At 37.8% G+C, this 8,917-nt stretch overlaps 1 protein-coding gene across 1 annotated transcript in view; it reads left to right on the plus strand.

The window, feature by feature from the left end:
• Positions 1-306: 306 nt before the first annotated feature.
• Positions 307-8,917, plus strand: part of LOC101344027 (sodium channel protein type 9 subunit alpha) — a 195,448-nt gene continuing 186,837 nt past the window's right edge. Inside the window, exon 1 of the mRNA XM_023730496.1 lies at positions 307-376. The gene's annotated coding sequence lies outside the window, so the exon portion shown is untranslated. The remainder of the gene's footprint in view (positions 377-8,917) is intronic.

The following is an 8,917-nucleotide window of genomic DNA, read 5'->3' on the forward strand; positions in this document are numbered from 1 at the left end:
GGGGCGGGGAGAGAGGAGTGGAAACATAAAGAGCAGCGCTCTGCGCGCGGAGGGCGGGGCTCCGGCTTCCCTGGGCGCGCCCTGGAAGGAGAGGCGCAGTCTCCGCGAAGGCCTTTGCCCACGCTCAGCTGCCAGTGTCTGGTTTCCAATTCCGCCCTCTCGGCTGGTTGGGGCGGTAGTAACCTGGGTGCCAGCGACTAGTAGTAGCAGGAGTCCGCTGAGCAACAGGAGCCCCAGAAAGAGCGAGAAACGGCAGAGAGAGCGCCGGGGATAATAGAGGCGGGGAGCGAGGAAGGGTTCCGTGGAGCCCGCGCCCTTTCCTGGGCCAGATTCTGCAGGTTCACTGGGTGGGCATGATCGGCGGGCAAGGTTGCAAGTAAGTGCCTTTTTCTTTTGCTCCTCTGGTGTGGCGGGAAGGGAAGGCGCCAGCCTTTCGCCACTGCTCGACTCAGCCGCCACACCCACCTGTGTCCATTTTCCATCTCTCGGTTTTGGCTATCCTGTGTTACGCACCTGTAAAGTAGAGAGGAGTGAAGCTTGGCGGAGGACAGTGGGGATGGCCCCAGCAATTGGATGAAGAGAAGCTAGAAAGGCAACAATTTCAATTGCAAGGCCCGCCCTTTGCCGGGTTTGACTTTGTGAGTTTGTCTCCAGGGTCTGAAAATGTGGAGAGGAAAGGCAGAGATGCCTGAAGTCTACTGTCTCATTTCTTTCAGACTTCGCTAGCGGAGTTGTTAGATGGGTTTTGGCTCCAGTGTTAGGTCATATACTCTTACGGAGCAAAACGCGTTCGTTAAAAATATTTCTCATCTGCAAAGCTGCGCGAGCGAAACCAGCATAACCGATACTACTTGTGGGGAGAGCGAAGCGCCGCACCCCTTAGGAGCACGCAAGCGATTTTAAAAAGGCTGCTTAGCGTGGATTTCTCAAGGCAGTTTATTAATTTTTTTTAACGAATAAGCATTTTATAGAGAAATTCAGATAACATTCAGAATCATTTCAACTTCGTATTTGACTTCAGCTGAAACTGTCACTTTAAAAAAATAGATAATTTTGTTACTTGTATTAAAGACAATTAAAAGATCAAAACAAGATTGTTGTTGTTGTTAGGTGCCATGGAGTTGGTTCCGATTCATAGTGACCCCGTGTACAGCAGAACAAAATCTCACCCGGTCCTGCGCCATCCCCACAATCGTTGCCATGTTCCAGCCCATTGTTACAGCCTCTGTATCAATCCATCTCCTTATCAGTCTTCCTCTTTTTCGCTGACCCTCTACTTTACCAAGCATGATGTCCTTCTCCAGGAACTGGTACCTCCTTATAACATGTCCAAAGTGCATGAGACAAGTCTAGCCATCCTGGCTTCTATAGGGAATATTCTGGCTGTACCTTTCAAGACAGATTTGTTTATTCTTCTGGCAGCCCATGGTATATTCAATGTAAAGCAAGATTACCAAACTAGAAATTTTAATGCCAGCTTTTTAAAGTGATTTAGCAAAGAGTTCACTTATTAATTTAGCACTTTTGAAAAAGTTCAGTTTTTCATAGTAATTTATATCTCCTCTGAAGTTAAGAGCAATTTTCATGTGAGAGTAGCTTAGGGATGTTTTTAAAAAGCTCACTTCGCTAGATAAAGAGCAAATCAACAAGCTTTTAAAGGAATGATGGATTTTCAGTTGCTGAGTGTGAAGTCAGTGTCTGGAGGTTCAGTTTTCAGAAACACAACTAATGTTATTCTGTATTTCTCTTCTCGGTGGGCAGGAGGAAGTTACCACTCTTTGTTGTTTGTTCCTGGTAATTTAAAATATATTTTCATGAATTTTGTTTTGACATCGATAAAATCTATCTAAATATAGGCTGGTAACCCTGGTGGCATAGCGATTAAGATTTCAGCTGCTAACCAAAAGGTCAGCAGTTTGGATCCACCAGATGCTCCTTGGAAATACAGGCTACAGACCAACTCCAATGATTCAGTTGCCCATTTTCACATGCTTTTCCCACTATTTTTAAAATTTAAACTAGAATTCACTTTCTTAGAAACTATGGTAAGTAGAATTTTGTTAAGTTTTATTGATTATTTGAAAGCTGGTATTATCTGATCCCTTTGTATGGAATAATCATGATTATTAGAATAGCTTATTCACAAAAAATGCTAGACAAAATGACATTAGATGTAATCTATTCACGCAACTGAGATCTTAGTTTTGCTTAAAATAAACTTTCTTTTTATGTAGGTTTTTAAATAGTTGTTTTTGGAGGTTCCCTTTTAGAAGTGATCCATTGTGCAGTCATGGGACACAGTGACGTGTTTCTACAGAGGCCAAGTTTGCAATATGCCGTGATTCTTATGGTGCAGGTCAGGGCTCACCCAGTACCTGATTTTTTTCTACAGAAGAAAGATGAGTCAGGTCTGGCTCTTTCCCAAAAGCATTGCTGTGCCTCCATTCCTCTCCTAGGATCAGGAGGTAGTCATGGGAGCTCGCCTGTGATAGTACTTCTGTGTTTTTGCTACCTGTTGCTGAAGTGAGTTTTGGCAGCAAAGAAAAAATCAGAGGTAGAATCAGTAGGGGTCCTAGCCACTTTATTTAATATGACCAATCCACTTTTTCTGTCAAGGAAAAAAAAAAAGAATTGTATTTTGTATAGGTGATACATTTATCTAATTCCTATTCCTATGAGGTATGTGAGAGAGTGTGAAGTGCTAGAAGGATTGCACGGTATTCTTCTAAGACAAGGCATGACGTTGTAAAGAAGCTTAAAGATTATTATTGTAGATGAATCATGCTAAATGTCATAATGGTAATAACTTTTGATTTTCCCTAAAACTCTGTCTCAGGTCCTCTACCCCCAGTTTTTCATTATCTTAGTAAATGGCTCTACCAGCTACCAAGTGTTCAAGTCACTTTTGATTGCTCTTTTTCTCATGACCCCATTTCATCCCTATCCAGTCCATATTGAGTTTTACCAATCTTATCTCCCAAATGTATCTCTATGCAATCATACTTCTCAGATATATGTCTTCCACTTTCTCTTCTGTATCAAACTACCAACAGATTAGTTTAGGTCATCATCACAATTTACCTGGAACACTGCTACAGTCTTCACGTTGGTCTCTTTGCTTCCATACTTTAGACCCCTGCAGTCCACTCTCCATTCAGAGCAATGACATCACGTCTCTCCTTAAAATCATCCGCTGGCTCATGATTGCGTAGAAAAAGGAATAAACACAAACACAGAAACTAACAACAACAGCAAACTCTTTCTGGTAACATACAGGTTACTCCCTGACCTGGCCATCTTTTCAACCTCATCTGAATGCACCTCCCCAGCCTCCACTTTTCATTTATATGCTCCTGCCATGCTGGTCTTCTGTACTTGGAACACAGAGAACAGTTTCCTTCCTTTGAAAAGCCTCCCAGATGTTGTTCCCAGTGCCTGGACTATTCCCCTCTCTTTGCTGGGCTAGCTCCTTCTCAAAATTTAAGTATCAGCTTAAAGGTCTCTTCCTCAGACATATGTCTTGATCAACTTGTCAAAAGTAGGTTGCCCCCTGTTAATTCTCTATTTTGGTGTCTTGTTTGTTCCCTTCAAGTGCTTATTACAGCATGCAGGTATTTTGTGGACTTGTATGCTGAATGCTCCAAGGGAAGGGAGACAATGTCTTTGTTGTTGACCCAACTTCGGGAACAGTGTCTGGTATACAGCAGTAAGGGGTTTGTAGATACTTATGTAAAGAATAACTACAAAGATATGAATTATTTCACCAGAGTGCATAAACCAAGTAAAATCAGGCAATTTGTGATTATATATGTATCGATTATCTGGTATGTTATATTTACAACTCTGTGCTATGATTTTGAGGCGGTGAAATGAAAATGTCCTGCGATGTATCTCCAGCTGCAGCAGTGTAGACAGTAACATGTTCAAAGTTAAGTGCATTATAATTTATGTAGTATGCTTTCTCAGGACGGGGATGACCACAAGTAGATTGAGCTGGATTAAAATATATTTAAAGAAAAATTGGAGTGAATGAACCAATGTGATTTTAGTATGAGTGACTCCTAACCTGTAATGATGACTTTATTAGGTTAAAATCTGTATCTTTTAGCATGAATTTAAAAGAATGCTCAGTAATCACTAAATTTAAAATGTTATTTTGTAGTAAATATGGGCACTTGAATGAATTCAGTTGATGGAAGCGTGGTCAGATGAGGTTGAAGCCATAGATTGGATGTCCACACAATCCAGCTTGGTGTTTACTCCAGGTCCAGAGGCAAATTATCTCACAAATCCAAAGTGCCCACTGAGGATGGCTCAGAGAGACACTATAGGCTGATCCATGAAGACCTATCAGTGTTATTGGAGGGGCACTTCAGAATTCATGCTAGGTAATGATAGTGTTGTATTATATCCCCCCCTTTATTTTTTGAGATACTGTATTTAAAACATATTAAGTTGAAAAGTATTTTGCAATTAATGTTTGGTTGGAAATTTGGTTTTCAGTTAGGTGATCAAATCAGATTAATGATACTTTTTATCCAGCCAGTGGCTGACCAGTATTTTTTTTGTTGTTGGTAAAGAATTTGGCAATTCTATTTAATCTTGAAGGACTGAATTATTTCATGAATTGTCACCAGGGATTTTGTTAAAATTGCTGTTAAGATAATGCATTATGGTGGTTGTAATGTGTTTGTGTGCATCTGTGTGCTCCATGAAGATGGCCCTCCATTTTACCCATCACCATCAAATTAGCTAATTCATTCTAACACAGAGGTATTGTCTTCCTTCTTCAGAATTATATAGAGTTAGATTACTACTTAAGATGACAAAGTCATAATAAAATGAGTATTATATTATTGTATTAAAATAATTTTATATGAGAATATATAGAAGAGTATTCAGAAAATGTGGGTGGAAAACTTTTGTAGAATGTGAGAGAGCAGTTTTGGTGTCTTGCCATCCTCCAAATGAAATTTCTTCATTGAAGGTTTTACTTACTGTTTCCCCTCTGCATAGCTGGAAGGAAATGGCTTCGGGCAAAAGGGAAAGCCATCAGTTCTTGGCAGCTAAAGGTGCAATGAAGTTTGGAGGAGTGAAACCTTTCTGGGTGGTAAGGAAAAATGCCAGACCATAATATAGAGGGCAAGGAGAAGGGAATGCCTTGAACAGTGCCAGTAAACACAATTATTCTGCCATAGACAAATTCGAGTTGACAATTCTATATAGAATCAAATTATTCTATAACCTTTTACCCCCGCTGAGAAAAAAGTTGTTTCTTTTTCTCTCTATAAAATAACAACTGTATTTTAACTCAGAACATGCTGTTATTGCTTCTTTAATACAGGAAATGGAATGCCATTGGATTTTTATAGTGATATAACGGGGAGCTAAAAATGCCATGTATTACTGTTAAATACCATTAATATAATTGTGATTTCATTGCTGTTCATTTTGATTTCCTGTTGTTGTGTCAAGTACTATTATTGATCATAAATTTCTTTAAAATGTCTCCTTGGATTTTTTACAAAGCTTTCTGCATCATTTATCAAAATACAATAAAGCTCTAATTGCACCTGTGATTGCTCACTTGGAAATTTAGAAGGAATAAGTACAGTTACAGTCTCATTAACCTAGCACTCCTGCCCTTCAGTGCATGCTTTTTTTCCTTTCCGTTTTTCTCTTTTTTTTCCCCCTATATCTCATCTTCTAAACATTTGAGATAAACTCCAGTAATGCAAATTTTACTTAACTATGAGGACAAACTATTAGTATAAATAATTGGAAAAATGGATTCTGAGCCTCCAAAGAATGATTGGTAAGATTAGACACACATTAAAATCTAAGTACAGACATTTCTATAGAGCTTTATTATGAAATTTTCTGTCGGTTATATGCCAGACTAGATACTCTATACCATCTAGGTGTTTTTTAAAAATACGGTAATTTCACTGGATTCAGTGTCTGCCAACTTTTACTAGTTAGTCACAATCTATGTATTTTAGAACCTAATGTGATTATTTTAAAATATCTTACCTTTGAGGGTCTATAGTTTAGAAAATCCAAAAAGAAGTAAATATACAAGTCCGAATCCATACAGAAAAGTAAAATTTAGGGGAAAATGAGAAAAAATGTTATGTAACAATGAAAAATCCCATTGTATGTTGATTTAAACTCCACTAAATGACTATTTGTTCAAGTCCAATGGGCAGTGCTTCCTTTAGGGCTTAGGGTAAAATAAATCTATTAACTATAAATATATTTGAATTCAATATTTTATTTGTAAATTATGCCTTCAATTTCTCTAGGTGATGTTAGAAAGTTAACATTTCTTCTGGGCAAATATTATCAGACCTATCTTTGTGAATGATCCAGTTGTAGAACAACATAGTACAAAGTCCAAGTGATGAAATTTTTTCCCTTTTAACACAGTACATATTTTTCTTATCCTGTACAAACTTGATTTATGTTAATTTAGGTAGGGAGGAGGGAAGTGGCATCCTCAAGGGTCACCTGGGAACAAGATTCTTACAAGCCCATAAGATGATCCGATGAACTCTTCAGGAATGGATGTTGTAGAATAGTTAGCTATGCAGAGAAGCTCCTTTGAAAATTCATACTATCTCTACTATATTTCAGGATCTTTGTAAAATATTTTTAGGAAGTGTTAAAAGCACAAATAAATAAATCTGTTCAAATTAGTGCAATGAACAACCAAAAAAAAACAAACTTTTATCCTATATATTTCTTACTCAACATGTAATCTTAGTCAGTACTTCAGTTTATCAAATACAGTTTCATTGTCTGTAAAATTGATAGTATCTACTTCTAAGGGTTTCTATAAGAATTAGGTTAAAAATATGTATATTCTAAACAGCCACTTTGGTGTCTCACTCATGATAAATAGGTATTCAATAATGGCAGCTAGATATTTGGTAACTTATTTCATTATAACTATAAATAATTTTGACTCTAAATGTATTTTTATTATATTTTCAATAAAAATGGTACTATATCTACAGTTATCTTTTTTAATTTTTCTTTTAATCCTATTCCAAAGAATAGTAAGAATACCATTTTCCCTGCTTTTAAAGACAGTTATAATTATGCATCTCTAGGTCATTCTATTTTGAACTCTTTATAACATTCTGTTGGTAAAGTATTCAGTTATAGGTTATTACAAAATAGGTTATATGAGGTATCTGTCATGGATTGAATTATGTCCCCCCCAAAATTTGTGTATCAATTTGGCTGGGCCCTGATTCCTGGTATTGTGTGATTTTTCTATATGTTGTAAGTCTTGCCTCTATGCTGTTAATGAGGGAGGATGGGCGGCAGTTGTGTTAGTAAGGCAGGACTCAATCTACAAGATTGGATTGTGCCCTGAGGCAGTCTCTTGAGATATAAAAGAGAGAATTGAGCAGAGCGACAGGGGGACCTCATACCACCAAGAAAGCAGTGCCAGGAGCAGAGCGCGTCCTTTGGACCCAGGGTCCCCTCATGGAGAAGCTTCTAGTCTGGGGGAACACTGATGAAAAGTCTGAGAGAGAGAGAAAGCCTTTCGCTGGAGCTGTTGCCCTGAATTGGGACTTTTAGCCTACTTTACTGTGAAGAAATAAATTTCTCTTTGTTAAAGCCATCCACTTGTTGTATTTCTGTTGCAGCAGCACTAGATGACTAAGACAGTATCTAAAAATCATCATTAGGAAAATATGAGTGAAATGTTTAAAAACCAGGAATTTGTTAAATCCCCAGTTATGTTTTATTTACGTTTTTTACCTGATAGATCAGAATTCTGTATTAATGGATAGTTCAGTGCATCTTACAATAACTAATATCTTTTTTTTTTTTTTAGCAGCTTAGGTTCCCGTTCAACAATTTCTTTTTTTTTTTTTAACATTTTATTGTAGTTTACAGAGCAAATTAGTTTCCCATTCAACAATTTATACACAAATTTTTTTGTAATATTGGTTGCAATCCCCTCAATGTGTCAGCCCTCTCCTCACTTCCACTCTGGGTTCCCTGCTTCCATTCTCCAACTTTTCTACCACTTCCTGCCTTCTGAACTTTGTTTTTGTGTAAATGCTACTCTTTTAGTCTTGTATATTTGAATGTTCTGAGGAGCTCATTCCTTACTAGTGTTATTGTTCGCTTTATAGGCCTGCTTATTGTTTGGCCGAAAGGTGATCTTTGGAAGTGGGTTCATTTCCAAGTTTGAAGGGTGTCTGAGGGCCATGGTCTTGGGAATTCCACCAGTCACTATCACACCAGTTTAAGTCTGGTCTTTTTTTTTTTTTTAATGAATTTGAATTTTTTTCTATGCTTTTCTCCTACTCTGTTTAGGGCCCTCTATTGTGATCCTGATCAGAGCAGTTAGTAGTGGTAGTCAGGCACTGTCTAGTTCTTCTGGTCTCAGGCTGGAGGAGGCTGTGGTTTGTGTGGTCCATTAGTCCTTTGGGCTAATTGTTTCCTTGAATCTTTGGTTTTCTTCACTCTTCTTTGCTCCAGATGAGGAGATGCCAGTAGTTGTATCTCAAATGGCTACTCTCAAGCTTTTAAGATACCAGTCACTATTAACCAAAATAAGATGTAGAACATTGTCTTTATGGATTGTGTTATGCCAGTTGACCTAGATGTCCCCCGAGATTATGGTCACTAACCCTCAAGCCCAATAACTCAGTCCCGCGAGGTATTTGGTTATGGCTAAGAAGTTTTCATGATTGTGCCCCTGAGCGCTCTATTATATACATGAATATATTTGCAACACATACAAATATGCATGTAAAAATATCCACTGCCAAACCTATATATGATTTCCCTATGCCATCCACTATCTGTTCAGCTTACATATTTACCTATGTATCCACTTGTAAATTATTGTTTGTTTTTACAGGATTGTATATATATATATATATATATA

The sequence above is a fragment of the Trichechus manatus genome, unplaced genomic scaffold (assembly GCF_000243295.1).
Source record: "Trichechus manatus latirostris isolate Lorelei unplaced genomic scaffold, TriManLat1.0 scaffold00037, whole genome shotgun sequence".
Classification (NCBI taxonomy): domain Eukaryota; kingdom Metazoa; phylum Chordata; class Mammalia; order Sirenia; family Trichechidae; genus Trichechus; species Trichechus manatus.